This window comes from Heptranchias perlo, chromosome 12, assembly GCF_035084215.1.
Source record: "Heptranchias perlo isolate sHepPer1 chromosome 12, sHepPer1.hap1, whole genome shotgun sequence".
Lineage (NCBI taxonomy): Eukaryota > Metazoa > Chordata > Chondrichthyes > Hexanchiformes > Hexanchidae > Heptranchias > Heptranchias perlo.
In genome coordinates, this window is record NC_090336.1 from 13,294,667 (window position 1) to 13,313,643 (window position 18,977).

An 18,977-nucleotide genomic window follows, 5' to 3' on the forward strand; every position below is an offset into this window, starting at 1 on the left:
CGAGCGCAGTCCCACCCAGCTGAACGACGGAGGAGAGGCATTGGAGGAGGATGGTGTGGTCAACCGTGTCAAAGGCTGCAGACAGGTCGAGAAGGATGAGGAGGGATTGTTTACCATCACAGTCACATAGGGTGCCATTTGTGATTTTGGTAAGGGCTGGAATTGCCAGCAGACACGAGTTTTGAATCCATTGTCTCTGTTGATGAAGGAGTTCTGATGTCCAGATTGCTGACTGAAATGGAGGTTATTGATGATATGGGGTAGGGCGCTGCCTCTGGGAGTGAAACTGAGGAAGAGTCCCAAGCGAGTGGATCCAGTGAGCAGAGGGCGGTAGAGGAACCAGTCCCCCACCATTACCATAGTGCCCAGCTCTGTGTGACCGCTGAGTAAGTGGCCGGCGACTAAGCTAGATGTCCCAATGAAAGTTTTCTCTGCGCTATATACTTTGTACTGTCAGTTGGAAGAAAACCACAATCTCAGATTATTTCTGTGAAATAACTGAACTTTGCATTGTGCACAGCTTGTACATGCTCAAGTTTCAATCACATTGCATTCCAATAGATGCTTTGCTGATTTCTGGTGCTTTTACTGTTCCTGTTGAGTTCCTGTAGTTGTTTGCTGTTCCATTTCGTATGCTAAACTTATTACACTGAGCCCCTTCCATTTTCTCTTTGAGACTTGTAGGGGCAATTCTTCATCCTTATTTTGCTTCTGATTAACTTGCTCATTCAATTAGGGCCAATTTTGTGTGGTCCTGCCACCAGCCTCATTAGGGATGCGTAGCGTGAGTTGCACCGGGATTGCGCCCCGATTCGGGCACAATCCAATTTCTAGGCCAAAGACTGGAGTAGAGGAGAGGAGAAGAGAGACAATGTCAGAGGACACCAGTGATGGATTCAGTAATAAATGGGTTAATTGCATAGCTTGTTAGTGTCGTCACAAAAGTTGTAATACGTTGGAAACACTTGCAGTATCCTCTGCAATGTTATTTTTAAACCGCTGTACTTTCTCCAGTACACTTTGCAATTGTTCCCCAAATGTCATTGCTGTCTCATTCTTCTCTCTGGAGAGCATCACTTTGTTGTATGCTGGATCCTGTGATGTTTCAAGTAAAATGTAATGTAAGGTCATTCTGTCTTTTAAAACAAGAGTGTTTTATTTTTAAAGGGGGAAGTGCTTTCTACTGAATTGCCTCATAATCCTTTAGGATTTAAAGGCCAATGCGTGTGTACTTGCTGGTAGGCCTGACTTGTAATAAATTGGATTGCCGGGTGGTGAAGGATAAAATACTACAGCCTGGTCTTCAGTTGCTTCCAAGCTTTTATTCACAGAGATCCACATGACCCCACTTTATACCCTAGATAAGCTCTCTTATATATGGATACAAGAGAGTCCCAATTGATATGTGCCACCTGAATACAATTAACACTAATTGATATAAATCACATGGATACAATTAACATCACTCATCCTTATTGCTTTAGAACTGTTATTTGGTAGCAGACATGCAATGAACTCTCCCTCCAGGGATGTTATGAATGGGGACAGTGGATTGTGGACAGCATTCATAGTATCCTGGTAGGTACAGCAAAGGAGGAGGCCATTCGGCCCATCTTTCCTGTGCCAGCTCATTGAAAGAGCGATCCAATAAGCCCCAGTCCCCTGCTCTTTCCACATTGCACTGTAATTTTTTTCCTTCAAGTATTCATCCAATTCCCTTTTGAAAGTTATTGTTGAATCTGCTTCCACCACCCTTTCAGGCAGAGCATTCCAGATCATAGCAACTCACTGCATAAAAAAACATTGCCTCATGTCACCTCTGGTTCTTTTGCTTACTGACAAAAGAAAATTACTGTTGATGCTGGAAATCTGAAATAGAATAGAAAAGGCTGGAAACACTCATAGAATGGTTACAGCACAGAAGGAGGCCATTTCGCCCATCGAGCTTGTGCTGGCTCTTTGTAAGAGCAATCCAGTTGGTCCCATTCCCCCGCTCTTTCCCCGTAGCCCTGCAAATTTTTTCCCTTCAAATATTTATCCAATTCCTTTTTGAAAGCAACAATTGAATCTGCTTCCACCACCCTTTCAGACAGTGCATTCCAGATCATAACTACTCGCTGTGTAAAAAAGCTTTTCCTCATGTCGCCTTTGGTTCTTTTGCCGATCACCTTAAATCTGTGTCCTCTGGATCTTGACCCATCTGCCAATGGGAACAGTTTCTCTTTATTTACTTTATCGAAACCCTTCACGATTTTGAACACTTCTATCAAATCTCCTCTCAACCTTCTCTGCTCTAAGGAGAACAACCCCAGCTTCTCCAGTCTATTCACATAACTGAGGTCCCTCATCCCTGGAACCATTCTAGTAAATCTTTTCTGTACCCTCTCTAAGGCCTTCACATCCTTCCTAATGTGAAGTGCCCAGAATTGGACACAATACTCCAGTTGTGGCCAAACCAGTGTTTTATAAAGTTTCAACATAACTTTCTTGCTTTTGTGCTCAATTCCTCTATTGATAAAGTCCAGGATCCCGTATGCTTTTTTTAACTACTTTCTCAACCTGTTCTGCCACCTTCAAAGATTTGTGCACATATACCCCCACGTCTCTCTGCACCCCCTTTAGAATTGTACCATTTAGTTTATATTGCCTCTCCTCGTTCTTCCTGACAAAATATATCACTTCACACTTCTCTGCCACGTGTCCGCCCATTCCACCAGCCTATCTATGTCCTCTTGAAGTCTATCACTATCCTCCTCACTATTAACGACATTCCCAAGTTTTGTGTCATTTGCAAATTTTGAAATTGTGCTCTGTACACCCCTTTTACTATGACTCTGGCAGCATCTTCTTCCTTGGTAAAGACAGATGCAAAGTATTCATTTAGTACCTCAGCCGTGCCCTCTGCCTCCATGCGTAGATCTCCTTTTTGGTCCCTAATCGGCCCTCTTACTACCCATTTACTACTTATATGCCTATAGAAGACTTTTGGATTCCCTTTTATGTTAGCCGCCAGTCTATTCTCATACTCTCTCTTTGCCCCTCTTATTTCCTTTTTCACTTCTCCTCTGAACTTTCTATATTCAGCCTGGTTCTCACTTGTATTATCAACCTGACATCTGTCATATGTCCCCTTTTTCTCCTTCATCTTACTCTCTATCTCTTTCGTCAAATAGGGAGCTCTGCCTTTGGTTGCCCTACCTTTCCCCCTAGACTGTACTCCTCTTTAAAGGTTGCCCATTGTTTGATTGCAGTTTTGCCTGCCAGTCTTTGATTCCAAATTACCCGGGCCAGATCTGCTCTCAACCCACTGAAATTGGCCCTCCGCCAATTAAGTATTTTTACTCTAGATTGTTCCTTGTCTTTTTCCGTAACTAACCTAAACCTTATGTCACTATGATCACTGTTCCCTAAATGTTCCCCCACTGACACTTGCTCCACTTGACCCACCTCATTCCCCAGAACCAGATCCAGCAATGCCTCCTTCCTCGTTGGGCCAGAAACATACTGATCAAGAAAGTTCTCTTGGACACCCTTCAGAAATTCCTCCTCCCCTTTGCCCTTTACATTATTAATATCCCAGTCTATATTAGGATAGTTGAAGTCCCCCATTATCACTACTCTGTGGTTCTTGCACCTCTCTGTAATTTCCCTGCAAATTTGCTCCTCTATCTCCTTCCCACTAGTTGGTGGCCTATAGAATACACCCAGTAGTGTAATGGCACCTCTATTGTTTGTTAATTCTAACCAAATAGATTCTGTCCTTGACCCCTCCAGGACATCCCCTCTCTCCAGCACTGCACTATTCTCCTTAATCTCCTTAATACTGCCAACCCCCTTTTCTTCCTTCCCTTTCTTTCCTGAACACCTTATATCCAGGAATATTTAGTACCCAATCCTTCCCTTGTTTGAGCCAGGTCTCTGTTATCACCACTACATCATATTCTCATGTGGCTATTTGCGCCTGCAGCTCACCGACCTTATTTACCACGCTTTGTGCATTTATACACATGCACTGTAAACCTATCTTAGACCTTCTCGTATTCTCTCTTAGTCTGATCCCACCTAATACTGTACTATTTCTTACTCTAGTGCTATCCGTCTCTCCCAATCCTTTGTTCACCTTGTTTCTCCTTTCTAATGCTCCATCCTGGTGCCCACCCCCCTCCAAATTAGTTTAAACCCTCCCCCCCACTCTGCATCACTAGTGAACCTCCCCGCAAGGACATTGGTCCCAGCTCCGTTGAGGTGCAACTCGTCTGGCCTGTACAGGTGCTCCTGCCCCAGAACTGGTCCCAATGCCTCAAGGATCTGCCGCCTTCTCTCCTGCACCATGTCTTTAGCCACGCTTTAACCTGCCTTATCTTCCTATTTCTGTACTCACTAGCGCGTGGCACTGGGAGTAATCCAGAGATTAGTACCTTTGAGGTCCTGCTTTTTAACTTCCTCCCTAGCTCCTGAAACTCTGACCTCAGGACCTCATCGCATTCCTTTCCTATGTCGTTGGTACCCACATGGACCACGACTTCTGGCTGTTCCTCTTCCTCCTGAAGAATGTTCTGCACCCTCTCCATGATGTCCTTTACCCTGGCACCAGGGAGGCAATACATCATACGGGACTCACGTCAACGGTCACAGAAGCGCCAGTCTGTCCCCCTGACTATCGAATCCCCTATGATTACTGCATTTCTACACTGTGCAGTCCTTTGCCCCATGGTGCCATGCTCAGGACTGTCACCCTCACCATCCGAATACTGTTTGAGAGTGCCACACACTCAGACAATTCCCAAACTGCCTGCCTCTTCCTGTCCTTTCGGATGGCCACCCACTTGCTATCCTGAACTCGCTGTAGCTGCAGGGTGACCACCTCCTGGAATGTACGATCCAGGAAACCTTCAGCCTCCCTTATGCTCTGCAGTGACTCCAGCCGCCCCTCAAGCTCAGAAACCCTCAGCTTGAGCTCGAGCAACTGGAGGCATTTCCTGCACATGTGGCCCTCCAGGACACGTGAAGCGTCCTGAAGTTCCCACATGGCAGGAATTGCAGGCACTGGTTCTCAGGTGCCCGACCATTATATTTAGAAACCTTTTTTTTCTAAACTCCCTTTAGATACTCGATTATTATTAATTTACTTACTGTTTACTCACCCCGATTAACTTACCCTTTTATTCCGGGTCTCTCAGAGCTTTTCTTCTCTGTTCACTGTCCTCCTCCCTCTACACCTAATTCCCCCGTCACCGAATTCTCACGTTCCCACTCTGTTCATAATCTGCTCCGTTCGCTCTGTGCTTCAGCAGATAACCTTCTACTTTATACACCTTTTTTGAGAACAGCAGTTACAACTGCTCAATCAGCTTCCAGCTCACAGTACTTACCCTCTTCAGACAGACACTTACAGCTGATTAACTCCCACTGACCTGCAGTTTCTGTTAACTGTTACCTAAGTTGCTGTTTCTTTTGAAGTTTTAAAGTTCTATGTTAAATTTTAAACGACATTTTAATTTCAATTCACCCACAACTTTAACTCACACAGCAGGTCATTCAGCATCTGTGGAGAGAGAAACAGAGTTAACATTTAAGGTCGATGATCTTTCATCAGAACTGGAAGATGTTAGATATTTAACAGATTATAAGCAAGTACAGAGTCCGGGAAAAGGGGAGCGGGGGGTAGGAAAGAACATAAGGGAAGGTCTGTGATAGGGTGGAGGACAGGAGTGATTAAATGACAAAAAGGATGATGGTGCAGGGCAAAACGGGCTGATAATGGGACAGGTTAAGAAATAAAAGATGGGTCTAGAGGAGCTGTAAATGGCAACAGCAGAACCATTACCAGCACCTGCTGTCCGAAAAAAATGGGAGCAGTGGTTATGATCTGAAGTTATTGAAATCAGTGTTGAGTCCGGAAGGTTGTAAAGTGCCTAAACGAAAGATGAGGGGCTGTTTCTCGAGCTTCTGTTGAGCTTCATTGGAACGGTGTAGGAGGCCGAGGACAGAGAGGTGACGGTGAGAGTGGGACAGGGAATTAAAATGGCAACGCTCAGACCGCAAGCGCGACGCTAAGCTTCCGGTCGCTTGCCATTTTAATTCTCCATCTCCTTTTTGCCTTGCCTTTTGTCATTTAATCACTCCTTCCCTCCACCCTATAATAGACCTGCCCTTTTGTTCTTCCCCCCAACCCGGCTCTATACTTGCTTATAAACTGTTAAATCTCTAACTTCCTCCAGTTCTGATGAAAGATCATTGACCTGAATCATTAATTCTGTTTCTCTGTCCATAGATGCTGCCTGACCTGCTGAGTATTTCCAGCATTATCTGTTTTTATTGCTTACTGACATTTGGACAAACGGCTAATGGGGAGGTCAGGCTCTTCCCTGTAGGAAAGAAGGGATAATTGGGAGCTAAAACAGCCCTGTGGGCCTTTCTTACGTGTCCCGAGTGGATACTTCAGAATAGTGTAGGCAGATGTCAGGGTGAAAACTTTATTTTGGTTCTCTATTCGTAAGGAAACCAATAATGAGAATGAACAGGAGGGATTGTTTAAGTTTTTAACAAAAAATGCATTAGTGTAAACCATGGGAAGGAAGAGAGAAATAGGAAAGGGGAGAGACTTGAGAATATTGTTGGCAGGATGTGCTGGGGGGGGGAAGAGAATCTTATCGTGCAAGATTGACACACAATCCACTGTAACAGAAGCTCTTTAAGATGTTTCAATGCGCAGTATTTTTTAACAAAAATCGACTGTTGCCTCATTAATCTGCTGTGGGGTAGAAATGTTGTTACAACTCTGAATAAATAATCAAGATTGAGGAAAGTTGCGAAACAAAAAAATTGGGCTCTATTTTAGCACCCGCTAACGGGTGCGTTCCTGGCGGGGGGGCTCCGAAAATCGGAGAATCCCGGCGCGGTACCGGAGCCCGCCCCGAACCCGCGCACTTCCGGGTTCCCCTCTGACGCGCCGGTGTGCGCGCGCAGCCCCCCCTGGTGGGAATCCCGCAGGCAATTAAAGCCAGCGAGGTTCCACTTGACAGTATTTATTTAGGTATTTCAGGTCATTAACTGACCTGATTAAGAGACTATGTGGGATTTTAGAACAAAGTGGGACTGTTTCCCACACTGGGGGAAACACTCCCAGGTCAAATGGACGTGTTGCAGCTGTCAGCCTGTGGCAGCTGCAAAGGTCCATTTGACAGGTGGGAGGGGGGGGAGACCCTCACCCATTGCAGGAGGCCACTCTGTCACTTGGGACAAAGTTTGGCCTCCACCACCCTCCTCCTGACAGTCAAAGTCACCAACCTGCACACTTACCCCGGGGTCCGGAGACATGTACCTACCTTGCGGACCCCCTCAGATGTACATCTTGCGGATGGGGGCCGCCGTAGCTGCAGTCATGACCTCCTCGGAGGGCGAACAGCATCACCAGCCTCACCAGCCTTGCCATCCACGCCGTCCACCTCTGACACGTGGAGCTCCACAACAGAGTGCTGTGACACATCCACCTGTACAGCAGGAGGGAGGGCTACCGCAGAGAGAGATGCGTCGCAGAGGGCACTACCCTCGCCACAGGGTCCACAGACCGAGTCTCAGCTTCCTGGACCTCTCTGAGCAGCAGTGCACACGGAGGCTCAGAGTCACTCGACATGTAGTCGTGGACATCTGCAGCCTCTTTCATGCCGAGCTGCTCCTGGCTGGCCCGAGCACCATCTTCTTACCTGTCGCTGTCAAAGTCACCACTGCCCTCAACAACTTCTCCTCCGCATCCTTCCAGGGTGCCACCGGGGACATCGCCGACGTCTCTCAGTCGTCTGCGCAGAAGAGCCCTGCAAATACACCTACACCCACTCTGCAGTGACACAGTGGGTGGCATCAGTTGTGGGTCCTCATAGTGATCCTCAGGAGAGGGCATTATTGCACAAACCAGACAGGATTCGCGAAGACATGGCAGTAGTGGTGCCAATATAATATGTAATGTGAGTTGGTCAGAAATTCAATATAAGTAACACCCATGACAAACCCTCAGACACCCTTGTGCATCCCCTTCATGCTCACGACACGTTTGCCTTACGCTGCCTACTGCACATATGTGATGCATGCCCTGTGGCTGCAGCACAGGTAGTGGCAGGTTGAGTGAGGCTGGCCGTGAAAGAGATGCACAAGAGGGTGAGTACGAGATAGAGCCATGAGATTGTATGAGGATTGGGTTGAGTGGTAGTGGCGGGATGAGTACTGGCGAGGTGAGTAAGTGCAGGTAAGATGAGGATGAGGTTTGAGTGGGTATGAGGGGTGATGTGACAGAGTTGTGTTGGCAGTGCTGAAGGAGATGTTGGGTGGGGGCAGTGATGTGGCAGACGGAGTGTAGGGGAAAGACTACGTGTTCTCACTGTGGCTGACCTACTGAGGTCATTGGAGCGCCTCCTGCACTGTATGCAGGTGGGCGATATGTTGGTTGCGCTGGTGACCTCCTCTGCCACCTCGAGCCAGGCCTTCCTGGTGGCAGAGGCAGGCTGCTTCCTCCCGCCCGCCAGGAGGAAGATCTCTGTCCTCCCCCTCCTCCTCACCCCATGTATTGATACCTGGAGTGAGGCATCATTAAACTGGGAGCAGCCTTCCCCCTGGGCTGCTCAATGCTGTAATTTTTGCTATTTGTTGCAGCATCTGTCAGTGGAGGACTGCCCCTTTAAATAGAGCGCCTCCAGCTGACAGATCTTACTGCGCAAGCGCAGCCCGCCCGACGCGCAGATCAGCAGCGGGGAACCCGGAAGACAAGGTAAGTGGATCCAATTCGTGGATTGGATCCTACAATCGCGCGGGAAACTGACTAATTTCACCGGGCGCGTTACCCACGCGCCCGATAGCCCCCCCCCGCCGAGAACCCGCAGCCCTGCTAACATTGGGCCCATTGTCTCCCTTCTGGTTGAGAAAGTACTTTGAATGCTGTTTGTGTGGCAAGGTGCTGCACAGCATCAACAATGGATAAATATTTACACCATTTCCATTTGTCACATGACAGTAATTATAATGACAGATTTGTCTGGGCTGCACATGGTGTTCTTTGGGAAGCAAACGTATATTTATCACCATGGGATGTTAAAGATGGGTATTTAGAACCTGCGGCGGTTGGCTATTAGTAGTGGTGAATAGCATTTAATGAAAGGAAAGTATAAAAAATGAACACCAAGGACTTTAGCTTTTACACATTGCATTTTTAAGAAATATTAAGATGCTAATGATATAGAATCATAGAAAGTTACGGCACAGAAGGAGGCCATTCGGCCCATCGTGTCTGTGCCGGCCGAAAAAGAGCTATCCAGCTTAATCCCACTTTCCAGCACTTGGTCCGTGGCCCTGTAGGTTACGGCACTTCAGGTGCTCAGTCAGGTACCTTTTAAATAAGTTGAGGGTTTCTGCCTCTACCACCCTTTCAGGCAGTGAGTTCCAGACCCCCACCACCCTCTGGGTGAAAAAATGTCTCCTCAGCTCCCCTCTAATCCATCTACCAATTACTTTAAATCTATGTCCCCTGGTCACTGACCCCTCTGCTAAGGGAAATAGGTCCTCCCTATCTACGCTATCTAGCCCCATCATAATTTTATATACCTCAATTAAATCTCCCCTCAGCCTCCTTTGTTCCAAAGAAAATAACTCCAGCCTATCCAATCTTTACTCATAGTTAAAATGCTCCAGCCCTGGTAACATCCTCGTAAATCTCCTCTGTACCCCCTCTAGTGCAATCACATCTTTCCTGTAATGTGGTGACCAGAACTGTGCGCGGTACTCAAGCTGTGGTTTAACCAATGTTTTATACAGTTCCAGCATAACCTTCCTGCTCTTATGTTCTATGCCTCAGCTAATAAAGGAAAGTATCCCGTATGCCTTTTTAACCACCTTATCTACCTGTCCTGCTACCTTCAGGGATCTGTGGATATGCACTCCAAGATCCCTCACTTCCTCTACACCTTCAGTATCCTCCCATTTATTGGGTATTCCCTTGCCTTGTTTGCCCTCCCCAAATGCATTACCTCACACTTCTCTGGATTGAATTCCATTTGCCACACTTCTGCCCAACTGACCAGTCCATTGATATCTTCCTGCAGTCTACAGCTTTCCTCCTCACTATCAATCGCACGGCCAATTTTTGTATCATCTGCAGAATGATTGATATTTTAATGAGGCCTGCTTCTCCCATGAAATTAATTTGTATCAGTGCTCTGCAGGTTTACTGTCGTTTCTATTAAAGTACTCATCATCATGATCTTTATTTAATAATATGCTCCATGCTGGAAATGTGCTAATGTCATCATAACCCCAAGGGAACTGGAATCCAAGCCTCATTGGCACATGGATTCTGCTAATCCAAAATGATTGATTTTTTTGTTATGTACAATGTGAACTTTGTTTACAAGCTTCATACCATTCAGTCTGACGTTCTCCCCGACAGACCATTCTTGCAAGGAGAGAATAGGCCCAGCAGCCAGGCTGTTCCTTGGCCATTTTCTGTGTCACTCTATTAACTGGCAGGTGGGAGGGAATGTTACTCATGAATTTCTCTCCCTCAGCTCTGGAGAAGTGCTTTGCTAAAGCTGCCACCCCGATCGGTGGGTTGCTTCAGCTTGGGAACTTACTCTGTGAGAAATAATGGATGCAAGCTGAAGTCTTACCTCTTCCCACTGTAGAATGCAAGGGTCCTTTGTGAAGTGAGTTGGAGGCAGTGCCAAACCAGTTGCTGAAGGAAGTGGATTCACAGCACAAAGCTACTCATAACTTAGTACAACGTATCATTAAAACCAGAAACCTTGGGCTCGATTTTAGGGTCGGGTTACCTGCGGGTTTCCAGCGGGGGGGCCCCGAAAATCCCGATCTCCGATCACGTGACCGGATTCGGACGAAATCCCGGCCACTTCCGGGTACCGCGCTGACGTGCGGGGCTGCGCGCGCAAGCCCCGCTGGTGGGAATCCCGCAGGCAATTAAAGCCAGCGGGGTTCCACTTGAGAGCACTTAACTTGCTCGTTGTGGTCAGTTAATGAGCTGAAGCAGCTGTCAAAAGAGGAAGTGTGGGATTTTACGTTCAAAGCAGTCAGTTTCCCACACTGGGGGAAACAGGACCCTTCAAACCAGGCGTGTTGCAGCCAGCAGCCTGTGGCAGGTGCCAAGGTGCGCTCCACGGGGGAGCGCCCTCACCCACGCAGGAGGCCACCGCGTCACATAGGGCAACCCCTGCCCCCCACCACCCCCCGGCCAAGCCAGAGGACAGACCGACACGAAACCGCAGCCCCAGTCCGAGGACCCACACACCTACCCTGCACAACCCCTCAGATCAACACCTGCCAGTTGGGTGGTGTGTGGACACCCTCGGAGGACGAAGAGCATGACCAGCACCAGCAGCCTCGCAGTCCACGCCGTCCGCCGCAGAGACGTGGATCCCCCCAACACGGTGTGGTTGCACGCCCACCTGCACAGCAGGAGGGAGGGCTACCGCAGAGAGAGACGCGTCGCAGAGGGCACTACCCTTGCCACAGGGTCCACAGACCGAGGCGCAGCTCCCCGGACCTCTCCGAGCAGCAGTGCACAGGGAGGCGCAGATTCGCTCGACATGTAGTCGTGGAGATCTGCAGCCTCTTTCATGCCGAGCTGCTCCTGGCTGGCCCCAGCACCAACTGCTTACCTGTCGCTGGCAAAGTCACCACTGCCCTCCACACCTTCTCCTCCGCATCCTTCCAGGGTGCAGCCGGCAACACCGCCGATGTCTCTCAGTTGTCTGCGCGGACGAGCCCTGCAAATACACCTGCACCTACTCTGCAGTAACACGATGGGTGGCATCAGTGGTGGATCCTCATAGTCATACCCAGGAGTGGGCATTATTGGACACAATGGACAGGATTCGCGGAGACATGGCAGTGGTGGTGTCAATATAATGTGTGCTGTTTGTGGCTCTGAAATTCAATATGGGTAACACCCATGACAAACCCTCAGACACCCTTGTGCACCCCCTTCATGCTGACGAGACGTTTGCCTTACCCTGCCTACTGCACATATGTGATGCATGCCCTGTGGCTGCAGCACAGGTGGTGGCAGGTTGAGTGAGGCTGGCCGTGAGGGAGATGCACGAGAGGGTGAGTATGGGATGGAGCCATGAGATTGTATGAGGATTGGGTCGCGTGTTAGTGGCAGGATGAGTACTGGCGAGGTGAGTCGGTGGAGGTAAGATGAGGATGGGGTGTGAGTGGGCATGAAGGGTGATGTGACAGAATAGTGTTGGCGGTGCCGAAGGAGATTTGGGGTGGGGGCAGTGTTGTGGCAGACGGAGTGTAGGGGAAAGACTTCGTGTTCTCACTGTGGCTGACCTACTGCGGTCATTGCAGCGCCTCCTGCACTGTATGCAGGTGGGCGATATGTTGGTGGCGCAGGTGACCCCCTCTGCCACCTCGAGCCAGGCCTTCTTGGTGGCAGAGGCAGGCCGCTTCCTCCCGCCCGCCGGGGGGAAGATCTGTGTCCTCCCCCTCCTCCTCACCCCATCTGATGATACCTGGGGTGAGGCATCATTAAACTGGGAGCAGCCTTCCCCCTGGGCTGCTCCATGCTGCAATTTGTCCCATTGGTTGCAGCATCTGTCAGTGGAGGACTGCCCCTTTAACGAGAGAGCCTCCAGCTGACAGATCGTACTGCGCATGCGCAGCCCGACCGACGCGCAGGCCAGCGCCGTGGACCCCGGAGGAGCAGGTAATTGGATCCTATTAGTGGATTGCCTGCTACGATCGCGTGGGCAACCCACTAATTTCGCCGTTCGCGTTTTCGATGCTCCCGGAGGACCACCCGCTGGGAACCCGCAGGCCTGCTAAATTCGAGCCCCTTATTTGGATAAGGTGTGGGGAATAGAAATGTCACATTGGTGCAGTGGAGGTTCTTGCCCAAAGTTGGGGTTGTGGGATATGGTGTTGGGGCAGCCTAGAAGGGGCTTTGCTCTGTAGATGGCTGTGCTATTTATACATTTGATGCTGACGCTGGATGCACTGCATTCCACTCTGTGGCAGGGACATCCCTTATCCTGATAGGAATCCTATCTGTGTTATAAGCGATGGCAATAGAACATGTTTTGGTGATACAATATATGCGAGAGTGATTAGAAAACTGAACAGAACGGAAAGAATGGGGGTAAAAACACAGGAATCCAAATAATAGCCACCCTTTCATATTTTGATAGTGTTGGAAATCCGTTGCATGATCCACAATAATATTGGCTGAAAAGTCAAAGTCCATCGTTATTACATTGTTGTTAAACGTAAGCTGGCCCAGTTTGTAACACTGTTGACTCTGAATCAGAACGTCCCATTCTCAAACGTGAGCGTGTAATCTAACCTAACATCTCAATACAGTACTCCTACATCGTTGGAGGTGCTGTCTTTCGGACGAGATGTTAAACCGAGGCCCCTGTTTAGTCGGATGTAAAAGATCCCATGATAAAGCAAGGCGCTTTCCTGGTGTCTTGGCCAATATTCCTCCTTCAAACCAGTACCATCAGAAAATGGATTAACTGAAGACTCTTCTCAACTACTGTTAGTAGGACCTTGTGTGTAAATTGGCTGCTGCATTTACCTACATAACAGTGACATAAGAACATAAGAAATAGGAGCAGGAGTAGGCCATACGGCCCCTTGAGCCTGCTGCACCATTCACTCAGACCAAGGCTGATCTTCGACCTCAACTCCACTTCCCCACCCAATCCCCTTGATTCCCCGAGAGTCCAAAAATCTATCGATCTCAATCTTGAATATATTCAATGACTCAGCATCCACAGCTCTCTGGGGTAGAGAATTCCAAAAATTCACAACCCTTTGCGTGAAGAAATTCCTCCTCATCTCAGTCTCGAATGGCTGACCCCTTATCCTGAGACTATCCCCCCTAGTTCTAAACTCTCTGGCCAGGAGAAACAATCTCTCAGCATCTACCCTATCAAGCCCCCTCATAATCTTATATTTTTCAATGAGATCACTGCTCATCTAAACTCCAGAGAGTATAGGCCCAGTCTACTCAACCTCTCTTCATCGGACAACCCTCTCATCCCAGGAATTAATTTAGTGAACCTCTGCTGCTCTGTCTCTAAGCAAGTATATCCTTCCTTAGATAAGAAAACCAAAACTGTACGCAGTACTCCAGGTGAGGTCTCACTCACCAATGCCCTGCACAACTGTAGTAAAATTTCCTTACTCTTGTACACCAACCCCCTTGCAATAAAGGCCAGCATGCCATTTGCCTTCCTAATTGCCTGCTGTATCTGCATACTAACTTTTTGCATTTCTTGTACGAGGACACCCAAGTCTCTCTGAACACCAACATTTGATAGTTTCTCACCATTTAAAAAATATTCTGTTTTTCTATTCTTCCTACCAAAGTGAATAACCTCACATTTCCCCACATTATACTCCATCTGCCACCTTCTTGCCCGCTCATATATCTGTCTATATCCCTCTGCAGACTCTTTGTGTTCTCCTCACAGCTTGCTTTCCCACGTGGCTTTGTATCGTCAGCAAACTTGGATACACTCTGTCCCTTCACCTAAGTCATTAATATAGATTGTAAATAGCTCAGGCCCAAGCACTGATCCTTGCGGCACCCCACTAGTTACAGCCTGCCAACCAGAGAATGACCCGTTTATCCCTACTCTCTGCTTTCTGTCCTTTAACCAATACTCTATTCATGCTAATATATTACCCCCAACCCCATGAGCCCTTACCTTGTATAACAACCTTTTATGTGGCACCTTATCTAATGCCTTTTGAAAATCCAAATATACGACATCCACTGGTTCCCCTTTATCCACCCTGCTAGTTACATCCTCAAAAAACTCTAATAAATTTGTCAAACGCGATTTCCCTTTTATAAAACCATGTTGACTCTGCCTAATCATATTATGATTTTCTAAGTGCTCTGTTACCACATCGTTAATAATGGATTCCAGCATTTTCCCGATGACCCATGTCAGGCTAACTGGCTTGTAGTTCCCTGTTTTCTCTCTCCCTCCCTTCTTGAATAGTGGGGTAACATTTGTTACCTTCCAATCCACCGGGACCATTCCAGAATCCCTAGAGAATTTTGGAAGATCATAACCAATGCATCCACAAAATCTGCAGCCACCTCTTTTAGAACCCTAGGATGTAGGCTATCAGGTCCAGGGGATTTGTCAGCTTTTAGTCCCATTCGTTTGTCCAGTACTTTTTCTCTAGTGATATTAATTGTTTTAAGTTCCTCACTCTCATTTACCCCTTGGTTCCCCACTATTCTTGGTGTGCTTTTTGTGCTTCTACTGTGAAGACAGATGCAAAATATTTGTTTAACGCATCTGACATTCCTGATTCCCCATTATAATTTCTCCTGTTTCAGCCTCTAAGGGACCCACGTTTACTTTTGCTACTCTCTTCCTTTTTACATACTTGTAGAAGCTCTTACAATCCGTTTTTATATTTCTTGCTAGTTTACTTTCATATTCTATTTTCTTCCGTTTTATCAATTTTTTGGTCGTACTTTGTTGGTTTCTAAAACTCTCCCAATCCCCAGGCTTATTACTCTTCTTGGCAACATTATAGGCCTCTTCTTTTAATTTAATACTCTCCTTGACTTCTTTAGTTGAGTGGATCACTCTTCCGGTGGAGTTTTTATTTCTCAATGGAATGTATACTTGTTGAGAATATTGAAATATTTCTTTAAATGTTTGCCATTGCTTTTCAACTGTCAAACCCCTTAATTTAATTTCCCAATCTATCTTTGACAACTCGCCCCTCATACCTATGTAATTGGCTTTATTTAAGTTTAAGACTCTTGTTTCTGACTTAAGTATGTTACTTTCAAACTCAATGTGATTTTCTATCATACTATGATCGCTCTTCCCCAGAGATTCTTTTACTGTGAGATTACTAATTAACCCTATCTCACTACACTTCAAATGTAATTCGTTGGCTGTAATGAGCTATATAAATGCAATTTTTTTTCTTTCTACTTGGTATTGTGGGACATAAAACAGGAAAGGTGACTCAACCGTGGCTTACAAAAGAAATTAGGGATAGTATTAGATCCAAAGAGGAGACATATAAAATTGCCAGAAAAAGCAGCAAGCCTGAGGATTGGGAGCAGTTCAGAATTCAGCAAAGGAAGACAAAGAGATTGATTAATAGGGGAAAAATAGAGTATAAGAGTAAACTAGCAAGGAACATAAAAATTGACTGTAAAAGCTTCTATAAATATGTCAAGAGAAAAAGATTAGTGAAGACAAATGTAGGTCCCTTACAGTCAGAAATGGGGGAAATTATAATGGGGAACAAAGAAATGGCAGAACAATTAAACACATACTTTGGTTCTGTCTTCACAAAGGAGGACACAAATAACCTCCCAGAAATGTTAGGGAACCAAGGGTCTAGTGAGTGGGAGGAACTGAAGGAAACCAGTATTAGTAAGAAAATAGTCCTAGGGAAATTAATGGGGCTAAAGGCTGACAAATCCCTAGGGCCTGATAATCTACATCCCAGAGTACTAAAGGAAGTGGCCCTGGAAATAGTGGATGCATTGGTGATCATCTTCCAAAATTCTATAGACTCTGGAACAGTCCCTACAGATTGGAGAGTGGCAAATGTAACCCCACTATTTAAAAAAGGAGGGAGAGAAAAAACAGGGAATTACAGATCAGCTAGCCTAACATCAGTAGTGGGGAAAATGCTGGAGTCTATTATAAAAGATGTGATAACAGAACACTTGGAGGGCATTAACGGGATTGGACAAAGTCAGCATGGGTTTATGAAAGGGAAATCATGCTTAACAAATCTACTGGAGTTTTTTGAGGATGTAATTTGTAGAATAGATAGGGGAGAACCAGTGGATGTGGTGTATTTGGATTTTCAGAAGGCTTTTGATAAGGTCCCACACAAAAGGTTAGTGTGCAAAATTAAAGCACATGGGATTGGGGGGGAATATACTGGCATGGATTGAAAATTGGTTAACAGACAGGAAACAGAGTAGGAATAAACGGGTCTTTTTCCGGGTGGCAGGCAGTGACTAGTGGGGTACCGCAGGGATCAGTGCTTGGGCCCCAGCTATTCACAATATAGATCAATGATTTGGATGAGGGAACTAAATGTAACATTTCCAAGTTTGCTGATGACACAAAGCTGGGGTGGAATGTGAGCTGTGAGGAGGATGCAAAGAGGCTCCAATGTGATTTAGACAAGTTGGGTGAGTGGGCAAGAACATGGCAGATGCAGTATAACGTTATCTACTTTGGTTGTAAAAACAGAAAGGCAGATTATTATCTGAATGGTGATAGATTGGGAAAAGGGGAGGTGCAACAAGACCTGGGTGTCCTTGTACACCAGTCGCTGAAAGTGAGCATTCAGGTGCAGCAAGCAGTTAGGAAGGCGAATGGTATGTTGGCCTTCATTGCAAGAGGATTTGAGTACAGGAGCAGGGATGTCTTACTGCAGTTATACGGGGTCTTGGTGAGACCACATCTGGAGTATTGTATGCAGTTTTGGTTTCCTTATCTGAGGAAGGATGTCCTTGCCATGGAGGGAGTGCAACAAAGGTTTACCAGACTGATTCCTGGGATGGCAGGACTGACGTATAAGGAGAGATTGGGTCGACTCGGCCTTTATTCATTCGAGTTTAGAAGAATGAGAGGTGATCTCATCGAAACATATAAAATTCTAACAGGACTAGGCAGACTGGATGCAGGGAGGATGTTCCCGATGGCTGGGGAGTCCAGAACCAGGGGTCACAGTCTCAGGATACAGAGTATGCTATTTAGAATGGAGATGAGGAGAAATTTCTTCACTCAGAGGGTGGTGAACCTGTGGAATTCTCTACCACAGAAGGCAGTGGAGGCCAAGTCATTAGATGTATTCAAGAAGAGATAGATATATTTCTTAATGCTAAAGGGATCAAGGGATATGGGGAAAAAGCGGGAACAGGGTGGTGAGTTAGATGATCAGCCATGATCATTTTGAATGGTGGAGCAGGCCCGAAGGGCCGAATGGCCTACTCTTGCTCTTATTTTCTATGTTTCTATGACATTATGGGACTGATAATGTGACGCACGATGTCTGTAGCACTAATGGGCAGCGGGCTATAGCGCCCCATATGACACGGCACCGAGGCCCGCTGTGTACATAGTGTAGGATAATGCATTGGGAAGCACCTGTGGCACTCTGGGCCTGTGCATAAGGCATCCACTAGGCTCATTAAAGCCTCAAACAGAATAATTAATGAGGTCCTTTCCTTGTAATGGAGTCTCAGTGCCTGTACGACGCTGCTGAAACTCAGTGCCCTTATAAAACTGGTCTATTCTGCTGTCTTGGTACATAGCACTTAAAGGGGACTCTGCTTGGTGCTTGTATCAAGCAGCTGCACATTGACCCGGTGATTAATTCCATTATGCCCTTGGGCTTCAGTATTGCAGCCATTCACACCTCCTGAAAGCTGCCTCCCATTTGCCATCTGTGGGTGTTAGCTGAGATACCTGCAAATTGAGATCTGCCTAAGTGAGAACTATAGGTACCCAGCCGGCCGCTACCAGCAGAGAGAGTAAGGGCTGCTCTACGTATCGAAGATGATTGGAATCTGATACGCCTCACACAACTTAACCCACCTGCAAGGGGCCATTGCCATAGAACAGGCGCAGGAGAAGAGAAACGTCCTCAAACAATAGCAGAAGATAACGCCAGTCAGTCGGCCACCTTGTGTGAGTCTGTGAACGTGCGGCGGGCTTGTCAGCCCACAGGGTCAATGCATTGACATGGCAGCGATACAGAGTACCGTGCAGAGAAAGTCATGGGCATGCCTCTGTGTTTGGAAAGTAGACGAACAGTTGCCAGAGTGCTGTGCGTTTCCCCCTGTGATACTTCACCAAGCTTACAGTGATGTTCTGTTAAGGTGAGCTGTAAGGCAGCTTTGTAAAATTAAGCAAAGTGTGAGCACACTTACCTTGGCAACCTTCCTGAGACCA